General features: G+C 36.1%; 1 pseudogene; it reads right to left on the bottom strand.

The window, feature by feature from the left end:
* Positions 1-4,688: 4,688 nt before the first annotated feature.
* On the bottom strand, positions 4,689-7,070 carry LOC125656966 (kelch-like ECH-associated protein 1B; annotated as a pseudogene).
* Between the last annotated feature and the right edge of the window lie 4,254 nt (positions 7,071-11,324).

The following is an 11,324-nucleotide window of genomic DNA, read 5'->3' on the forward strand; positions in this document are numbered from 1 at the left end:
TCAACGTACTCAAATTTCACCACAGTCAAACGAGTAACAAGTAACACACTCAAATCTCACCACTGTCACCCGAGTAACAAATTAACACACTCAAATCTCATCACTGTCACCCGAGTAACAAATTGACACACTCAAATCTCATCACTGTCACCCGAGTAACAAATTAACACACTCAAATCTCATCACTGTCACCCGAGTAACAAATTAACACACTCAAATCTCATCACTGTCACCCGAGTAACAAATTAACACACTCAAATCTCATCACTGTCACCCGAGTAACAAGTTAACACACTCAAATCTCATCACTGTCACTCCAGTAACAATTCAATGTACTGAAGTCTTACCACTGTCATCCGAGTAATAAATTAAAAAACTCAAATCTCACCATTGTCACCCGAGTAAGAAGTTTACATACTCAAATCTCACCACTGTCACCCGAGTAACAAATTAACACACTCAAATCTCATCACTGTCACTCGAGTAACAATTCAACGTACTGAAGTCCTACCACTGTCACCCGAGTAATAAATTAACATACTCAAATCTCACCAATGTCATTCGAGTAACAAATCAACACACTCAAATCCCACTACTGTCACCCGAATAACAAGTTGACATACTCAAATTTCACCACTGTCACCATCGTCGGAAACCCACGGTCGGTCGCTCTCCGTTTGCCTCTCGTGGGACACAACGCTAATATTTTCGCTGGAAGGTGTGTCTCGGCTTCTATATGCGACTGCTGGCTTACTATTCCTTATTGTGATATTCAACCAATGAGAAAACCCTTATTTCCAGTCCTCTGGAAGATTTTGACTATGTTGATGTTGGACAAGTTACAAAACTTTCAACGAGATGCTTTATATGCATTGTTGAAGCGGAGGGTGCATTTGTGTCTATAAAGACAGGGAAGGGAAAAACCTGTGTTACCAAGCGTTTACTAGTGCGTACGAGTCTTTGAACAGGTCTAGATGTTCAGCACTCTTAGTCTCGCCACTTTTATTCATCATACGGGAGCAATTAATGTGTTTTTAACGGACTTGGTATTTCATCGGTTTATATAGGTACATGTACAGTGTATATTAAACTTAAATGAGTATTAAGTTACTGCTGTAATTTGTTACATAATTATGTGTTGTCGGCACAATTTGAACCAGTAATTATGACCTTCTCTACATTATGTAAACACAATTGATGTCTCACATACGCTAATTACAAAATGACATGTGAACGGGATTGTTAAATCATATTTTAATTCAAATTTGCATCTAATTTTTAAATTGTAGCATGCATGACTGATTTTATTGACGTGCAATGTAGCAGTGATGATAATAAACATACCAGTAGCGGATCCAGGATTTTCGAAGGGGGGGGGGGGGGGGGCACACGTGAAAGTGAAGTATTAGCCAAAATAATCAGCCATTTTGGATGACAAATCCGGAGTTTTCATCTACATGTATATATCTTTGATAGTGGAACAACAAAACCCACACTTTCATGGGCCCCGTCATTACAGCTGACACTTTGCATGTTCCGGGAATACTTACGGCGATTCCCATTGGCCCTCGATAGGTCACGTACATGTAAGGTCATGCATTTTAATGAGTTATGCGACAATATCGGCGTTGTGTCCCACGGGAGGTAAACAGAGAGGGACCGACCGTGGGTTTCCGACGATGCACTGTCACCCAAGTAACAAATCAACACATTCAAATCTCACCGTAGTCACCCGAATAACGAGTCAACACACTCAAATCTGACCTCTTACTCGAGTGGACAGTACATGTAAATGATGTATTATTATGATCGCCCAGCACGTGCACTCGTCGGGAGTCCTATATATCTTGATTAGGTAAAGAATGACCCAACAATTGATATGAAACACGTCAGATACTACTCGTCCTAATGACAGGTTGTATTTGCAAATAAAATCATTATAAGAATTTGCGAAACACTGACTTTAAACGAGATGATCGAAACCCCAGTAACATGAAGCTATTTGTCGGCCAGCCTCGGTTTCAGATTCGATCACACGCAGAACTTGATCTCGATCTCCTATCCGAGCTGTTTAGATACATAAATACCAGGTATAGGTGATATAGAAACAGTTTTACATGAATATGTAAAGTTGTTGAAGAAGCTGAAGTTATGCTGTTTGTCATAAAGTTGTGTCGTTAGGTTACGTTAACCTCTATGTTCAAATAAAACATCTAAGTTTAAAGCAAATGTAGAAGACTTTTTTTAAATTTTGAAGTCCCTGCGATATATTAAATCGACATGTGAATGAAAGTGAACATTGTTATTGGACAAAACATCGTCGATGTTTGTAAATGAAAAGTTGAAGCCAGCTCAAGAGCTTTTTTCTTGTGTAGAAGCCTTTGAATCAATTCTGCTTCATACGAATACAAAAACATATCAGCTAATAAAGGAACACAACACAGTTGTGACAGCATATCAACTTCAGAGACGCGCGTAGAATCCGACTGGTGCTGAACAAAGTATTTTTTTTTTTGAATGACTGACCACAAGATTTTACGGCGGTATAGAAAGGCCAAATAACAAAAAAGTATTCGTTCGGACGAATTAGTGATTTTTTCGACGAATTGGCAATTTGTTAGGACGAAATACGAATTCGTTTGGACGAAATAGAAATTCATTCGGACAAAATAGAAATTCGTTCGGACGACATAGAAATTCGTTTGGATGAAATAGCAATTTGTTCGGACGAGTTAGCAAATTGTTTGGACAAATGAGTAATTCGTTCGGACGAATTACTAATTTCTGTGAACGAAATAGAAATTCGTTAGGATGAAATAGAAAATCGTTCGGATAAATTAGCAATTTGTTCGGATGAATTACCCATTTGTTCGGACGAAATAGAAATTGTTTGAACGAACGAGTGAATTGGTTCGGACACATTAGTGTGAGGAGGGGGCACAAATATACTCTTGCGCTCTACTTTTGAAAGTGAGAAGGGGACATGGGCAGATGCGCAACATCGTTTTTGAAAGGGGGAACTGGATTGCAGCCAAAGAGAAGGGGGGGGGGGGGGGGGGCAGCTGGACCCAAAAGAAGTTTAACATTTAAAACGAAGAAAAAGAGAATATTTCAAAAAAGTGTGGAGAGTACTAGACCCTTCCTGTCCCCACTCCCTCCTTGTTGCGACGTCCCTGACGAGTCTCCACTGCCAACCCTTCCGATATTCATATACCTACATGTATCTAGAGAGCTCTCTAAAGGTTCTTAAATAGTACGAAGAAATTTCCAATTCGTCCGAACAAATTCTATTCGTCCGAACAAATTGGCAATTCGTCCGAACGAATTACTAATTTGTCCGAACAATTTCCTGATTCGTCAGAACAAATTGCTAATTCGTACGAAAAAACAAATTGGGTAATTAGTCCGAAGGAATTACTAATTTGTTCGAATAATTGCTAATTCGTCCGAACAAATTGCTATTTCGTCCGAACGAAATTTCCATTTTGTCCGAACGAATTTTCTATCGTGTCCGTACAATTTGCTAATTCGTCCGAATAAATTTCTATTTCGTCCGAACACTATTTCGTCCGAACGAATTTTTTTTATTGCGTCAAAAGGAATTTCTATTTCGTTCGAACCACTTCCTATTTCGTTCGAACAAACTGCTAATTCGTCCAAACAAATCGCCAATTCGTCCTAACGAATAATATATTTTTTTAATTTATCCTTTCTACGCCGCCGAAAGATTTTAAATTTAATATTTCAGAGTTACAATTTAACCGGAAGAGGCACCAGTCTATAATATCAAAAAAACTATTCTTTAATTTGTTGTGAATAGTGATGGTGTAAAGTGTTGAAAAGTAGTAGTATAGGTTTTGATGCTACTTATGGAAAGGTTGTTTTTTAACTTCAAAGGTATTAAAAATTCTTTGGAATGTTTGAAAACCCACATTTCATTTACACCACTTGTCGCATATGTTGTGGCACAATCAATTCTTCTTCAAAGCTACAGTATTAATATTTTCGTGAGTACGTAGTAACGATAGGGGCTTGGCAGAACATTTATACCTTAGCGGCAATATTCTAACTCACGAGAGCTGTTTTAAAATAGAAATAAGACTTGTTTGTCAATAGTAGTAAAATAGATATTTTGAAAGTTTTGCATATTGCGAAATCCGAATTTAATCAAGGTGTTCCCTTGTGGGAAAGTTGAGTGCTATATTTAAATAACAAATATGTATGAACAGAATTTCGAAATCAAAACAGACTTGTAGTTTTCATCCTTTAAAATATCAAGCTATTAATATGAATAATACAAATATCAAAATTTCCTCTGTTTGCTTCTACGTGTACAGGATATGGATGAAAATGTTAAGATAACAAACAGTGATTAATCTGAACAATCCTATAAACATACAAAATTGAGAGCAGAGCTAACACGAACCCCAGGAATCAGTAGAAGTGGTATCAGGTGTGTAGGAGGAGAATTAAAGCATCCCTTGTTGATTGATAACACCTGCTATGAGCTCAGCATTTCGCAAGTTATATGGTCTTTATAATGATCATATTTGGAAATACAACCTATCATTAGGCCGAGTCCTATGACTTGTTTCATATCAATTGTTGGGTTGTTCTTTAATTTTGACTTCGCATTACTCCGTTTACTTCATCAATGTACTATTTGGGGCAACAAGAAAAACAACTTCTTAGACTAACCATTTAATAAAGTGTCTTTTGAAAATTGACAATGTACCATACTACCATATACATGTACGTTGTGATATGAAAAACTATGCATTTGATACGATAATTTTGTGAATTCAATGATAAAATATAGCAGTAAATTTCTACATAATGACAAAAATCGAATTTTATGATTCTTGCATTGCTTTGCCATGAAAATATTTTAAAATGGCAAAATATATAGAATGTTAAAATTATGTAAAACAAAAAAACTTTGAAGATGTGTATCAAAATCAGTTTTGGTCTAAACGAAATGAAAAATGTTATACTTAAAAAAATGGAAAGAATTGTATTTCATTTGGAACCATCATAAGACATTGCCCAAACACTTCAAAACTCTTCCCTCCTTTGCATGCAGTCTTTGTCCACGAATCGTCACTTATTGAATAAACCAGATCAAAGTTTGATGGTTCCCCATTGTCATTCCGACCCCCAATCATATGTAATTCATTGTGGCGCTGAAAGAGGCCAAACATCGCACGTTTTTCCGGCGGATCTTTGAGCATAACACTGCGCTTTTTTTCGATGGAATATTTCATGAAATGCCCCTGTTCCGTCGCAATGTAAATGGAATGTCCCATCAACACGGCCCTTCCACCTGAACATTCTGCAGGTAGGTATCCTTCAATCTCCACAGATTTATCTTCCAAGTCAATATATTGGATCACTGATACATTTTCTCCATCGCCATTCTTCCCTCCCAAGATATAGATCCGTTTCTTGTATACAATGGATAATGGTGATTTCACCTTCCATTTCAAATGCCCAATTACTGACCAAGAATTCTGCTTCCGATCAAATTCTTCAATTTGAGATATATTGGAACCTTTGCATGTGTTGCCACCCAAAGCGTAGACATTACCGTTCACGCACTCCATCACGTGATGAGTTCGCGGGTATTTCATATGTGTACAAACTCTCCATTTATTCATGATGACATCACACTCTAGAAATTTCGAAGACTTAATTCCCTCACCGGAAATATATATGTACGGCGGTTCTGTTGGTCCTGCTTGGGAACAGCTTGCATCGTAACCTTTATTTATTCCAGTTACATCTTTGAGATTGACTTTATACGTCTTTTCATCAACAATGTTGAATACATTTGCATGTGTAAACTGGTGGTCACCTGACTTTGTTGTGGCAAACATAACTAGATAGTCTTTACAGTCACGTCTCTGCGAAGTCTCGCTTTGAAAAACATTCCTAGCGATTTTATCTCGCAAAATTTTGTAAGCCTCGTTGCGCGTGTCGGGGTCGTTCTTCCACCATTGATAAAGAGCATCCCTGAGTAGCAGCGTTTCCTTGCAGCAGCGACTTCTTACTAAAGCTTTCATTTGAGAATGTCTGAGTGATAAAAAAATCACATGTACCAATAAAGTCATCAATATTTTTCACAATTTCATCCGCACATTTCTTCAAAACCTCTGGTATTTCAAATGTATCCGCCAAGTCGAAAATCTCAAACAGTTTTTCTTTGTTTAAATATTTTAGAAGCTTGTTTGCGCAGACCTGTTTTAAGGTGGAAAGACCATTAATAGAGTTACATATAGCCAGAAACTCTGGAACACGCTCATATTGGAACAACTCTTCATTGATATTTCCCGTGCAGAAGTACTCTTGGATTACATCTTTGCTTTGAGAGCTGAGTGACCGACACATGCTTACAGCACGTGTACACGTGGAGGGCTGACCACATTCACATTTAACCGAGACCATCTCGCAGAATTCCATTTCCTCCTCTGTACTCATGACTCCGTTGCTTTGAGGTTTCTCCGACATTTCTAAGTATAGAAATAGCTAAGATTAAGAAATACTTATCATTGGGGGAAGTTCCTTGAATAGTAATTGAATGTAAATATAACTGCGCAGTGAAATTTTAAAACACTTATGAATAAAATAAAATGCATGCATCTAAAGAAGAAAATATTTAAATAATCATAAATTCTAAACAAATTTCATAGCATAAGTATATCTGAATTTAGGCCTATAAATATTTTCAAAATGTAGTTGTGTCCAGATTTACAGATAGTTGCAATGTATCCATTGTCAAGCAAATCGACGATGTGTTTGTAGTGCCATGACTTACCTTATCATTTAACATCAGTCAATAAATACACACACACATATATATATAACCTCTTTAAATTCGTTCTTAAGATTGACCGCTGTAATTACGGTCAACACGAAAATGTCCACAACTCCAGTTTAACAGGCAGACGATTGTTCTTCAGAATGCATCACAGCTTTCTGAATATGTAATGTCCATTTAAAAGCCAATGATGTCGAAGGTATGGAAGTAGTTAGCATTTTGAAAGAAAATATGAAATATAATGCAATATAAATAGATGCCATCGCACCATAACTCACCTTGCAAATCTCAAATGAATTAATTCCTTCTTGAAACTGTTCATACGAGTCTTAAAGAATCGCTGTTCGATGCTCCAGATGATTTTTTCCCCCAATTCATTTTGTGTAAGTGCGAAATTAATGCTGCTTGAAAAGATGCGGTTCAGCGAATTCTGCGCAATACACTGTATGATTTATTGAAATCACAAGAACCGCATACTGATATACTAGTACGGTGTGTACAGGTGTATGTAGTCATGATAGATGAATTATTTCCTTCTCCTATAAAATATGTAAATGTATACAGTTCTCAACACACTTATGACTCTATCGTTGGCTAAAAATAAATCAATATTAGAAGGAGTATTAATCGACTCTTTGGGATAGGGGAGATATATTCCAGTTATTGGGCAAGTGCAAGTCAACAACTTTCTAATTGTATCTCCAAAGCTATTTTAGATATATCAGATCATATGATATTTATGCAAATTATATAATTTTCTTACAAAAAGTACCAGATTATTTGGATCTTGCTATTGTATGAAAGATAACTCTTCCATTCGGAATTTCCAAACCAATAATTTCTATAAAGTTTTTTTTATATTATTTATGGCTGCATAGAAACTTCGCTCTATCAATTTGATCTTTTCATATCATTATTATACATGTGTAGTTTCTATTTACAAAAGTTGGTACAGTTTTAACAGTCAGTTTTCAAGAAATTGAAGTTTGATGTAAAACCACCACCCCCAAAAAATAATTAAGAAAATATGATGATTAAAAATATTGTGTTGTTGTATTTTGATATAGACATCTTAAACAGGAATATCTCAAAGATGAAATGAGGAGTTCTGGAGTATGCAATTGAGAATTGATGAAATTCAATTTTCCGGACAAAATGAATTTAAAAAAAAATGTAAAAAAGGAACGACAAATACTTGTGATCTGGGGTTACTACAGATATTTTTATAAATATATGAGAAATTGGTACAAGAAAAATCACCAGGTGTCTCATTCCACCTTAAGTTTTTATTTTTGCTGTAAATTTCCATGATCTATATATTTCACTAAAGTCAAAATAAAATCATAAACTTTTATTACCGAGTATTTTGAATACAATGAAAGTGACTGGACGAGCGTTAAATATACTATCTTACCCCTTCGGCAGCCTCCTTAAGGAATGACTTTTATTCTGGGGCAAGTTATAGGAGTATAACCTGGTTTTGGGTCAGTTTACGCTTTATAATCCGCATATACTCGTATAATTTACCCCAGAATTAAAGTCATTCCTTATAATTTAATGCAAGAGACAAAGATACTAACCTTTGTTTATCAAAATGTACATAAACTCGGAAAAATACAAGTCAAATGAGACGCGCAATGATTCACTTAGCAACATCGACGAAGCGTCTAGCTGCAATCGGAACTCCTCGAATATCTTGTGCACTCAACATCTATGGTGGAGTTCGCGTGTTAACTATAGTCTAGTTAATTTAGTTTACGCATGTCTAGTCAACTAGTGCATGCGAACGAAGTTTAGTTCAGAAATAAAATTTGACTGTCTGCAACAAATCAGTTGTGGAATTGTCAATTTTGCAAAGTAGTGTTCGATAATGGTGTTGAAGAATCACAGTTGTACCAGCATAAATCTACTAGCTACAGCTTGTTTCTCAATAACCATGTTTTTCGGGATCGAAAATTTTCCCAATAGTATGAATCATTTGATATAGAATAGCTTTTTTAATTGCATTTATTAAGCTGGCTTTCCAAATGGAGAACGACTGACTTCGTTGCATTTTACCATGCTTTGGGCAAGGGTAAAATGTAAAGCATGAGCCTAAATGAGTAAAATCGACTAAAATAACTGAAAACATTCATATCTTTGTGATTTCTGTCATATCTTCCTCAAAATTTAATCTGCTAATGTGCTCAAACTACTTTTCACACTTTGTCCGCCATTTATGAACTAGACCGCTAGTACAGTGTATGTGATAGAATAGTTAGTAATTTTCGACTAGACTCATTCACTTCCGGCAAACTAAAGCACATTCGGGTGAACTATAGTTTTACTTTTGTGACTATAGTTTGCAATCGAACTTCACCTATGTCGAATGCGCGAGACATTCGAGGAATTCTGATTGGTCTAGCTGTGAAGGTCGCCATCTTTAATCTTAGTTCTACGGAACCGACCCTATTTATCAAAATAATTATATTGTATCAAAGGTGAAGTTTGTCATGATAAAAAATATGTGTAGACTATGCATGCAATATAATAATTCCGTTGCCCTTTAGAGAAAGAGATCGACTTTGAAGTCGCTCATCTCCGACAAATTGGGAAAATACGGGAAATTGCATTGGTTAGGCCTACCGGAAATAAATCTTCAAATATCAGAAAATGCAATAATTTGCGCTTTTAACTTTCTACTACATGAAAACTTATCCTTGCATGCAACGTTGTCGCTAATAGTAAATATGTACGTGTATATAAAGCAAGTGACAAATTGCGATCCACATGTCAATGCCCTTGTCAAATGTGACTGACGTCGTGTGATAAAATGTGATGTATGAATATTTGTTTGCTTTGTTGAAAGGCGGATCAAGCAATGCCCCCCTCTTTTTTCTCCCAGTGAGAAATGTACTTCAAAATGAACAGGGAAATGTTTACTTAGTAAATCATTAATTCAAATATAATATCTTTGTTTTAATCTATTATTCGACCATCATACAGAGAAAGATGTTTTACAACAGTGATTTGCGTACAAGTAAATGTTAATATTGACAACGAGAAAACAATATGTGTATCAAACCGAAGTATCTTATTCTAAATTTTTCAAAACTAGGTCAGTGGTTAATGTCAAAAGCTCAACTAATGTGGTACGTATGAATGGAAAGGTATTCTCACTAGATATAAAGATATTAAATATAAAAACAGCACCTCTTACAATATGAAAGATATGGCTTGTACCGGGTATAAAAATGTTCTAAAAGTAGGTCAAAGGTCAATATAAAAGTCACCAGGTCAAAGATTTCGGTGTCAATGGAATAAGGAATACACATATCAAATATGAAAGCTGTGCCTCCTATGGTGTAAAGCATATATGTCCAAGGTTACAATATTTTGCCAAAGAGAGATAGGCTAATTCAGGGGACCTTCATTAAATGTTATTGATCATTGTGCAAGTTAATTTAAACAATATTTTATTATGTATGAAACATAAATGGATTAGGCAGCAGGCTTGCAGCCTATATACGCCTTCTCATTGTGCAAGTTTTTTGTGATATGAAGTATTTCATTGGTTAGATGCAGTTTGGGATGTATGGATCCACCAGTGTTACCGATATTCTTGTTTTGATAAATCTGAGAGATTCTGGTCAAGCTGGACTGCACGAAGAACGAAGTATGATGGGAGGAGGCGACTGGATGTATAGTTCTTCCTAAATCTCAGGACCCACGCCAAGGCCAGTCTACTGGACTCATTCTGAATAACGCCCTGTCCATTCAAATTCACTGATGGGCAGTGTGTGTCAGATAAGTGATGGTTAGTTTCAATGTCCAACAATCGGGTCATTTGTATTGTAGGACATTAAGATGTATGTCAGTCAATCTTGTTAATAGTTGAATTGTTACAGGTCCAATATATATCAGTCACGACTATAGAAAAGTCTAATTCTGATTTATATAATTAATAAGTGCAACTTATTGCCATAGACTAATTAAAGTCTGGACTTTGTTGAGACAATTGGTTAATTAAAATAAAGAGTTCGACAAAGGGGAATAACTTTTGGGTAACTCGGAACTTGCGAATTAATATCTTTTAATTCATAACAAAACAAACAATGACAGTTAAAGTCTGAGGAAACTCCAATGTCACAATGTAAAAGCGGGAATTAAAGTCTGAGGAATCTCCGATGTGTCACAATGTAAAAGCAAGGCTTAAAGTCTGAGGAATCTCCGATGTGTCACAATGTAAAATCTGAGGAATCGTGTTCCTGTTAGACGCCAATTTTAAAATTTAAATTATGAACTTCGATCCCGACTATTAAAAGGGCTATTTTTAAACCCGACATTATATCGTATCGTATCGTCGAAACACCGTATCGTATATCGCTGGACAGATGTATACCGGTACATTTCGATATATCGATATATTGATTCACCCCTACCGTATAGTCGGCCACGCAGATATCCAGGTTCCTGTTCTCACTGGTGTATTTATCTGTTTAACCAGATGAAAAGAGAGGACGACCCT

The sequence above is a fragment of the Ostrea edulis genome, chromosome 7 (assembly GCF_947568905.1).
Source record: "Ostrea edulis chromosome 7, xbOstEdul1.1, whole genome shotgun sequence".
NCBI classification, from domain to species: Eukaryota; Metazoa; Mollusca; class Bivalvia; order Ostreida; family Ostreidae; genus Ostrea; species Ostrea edulis.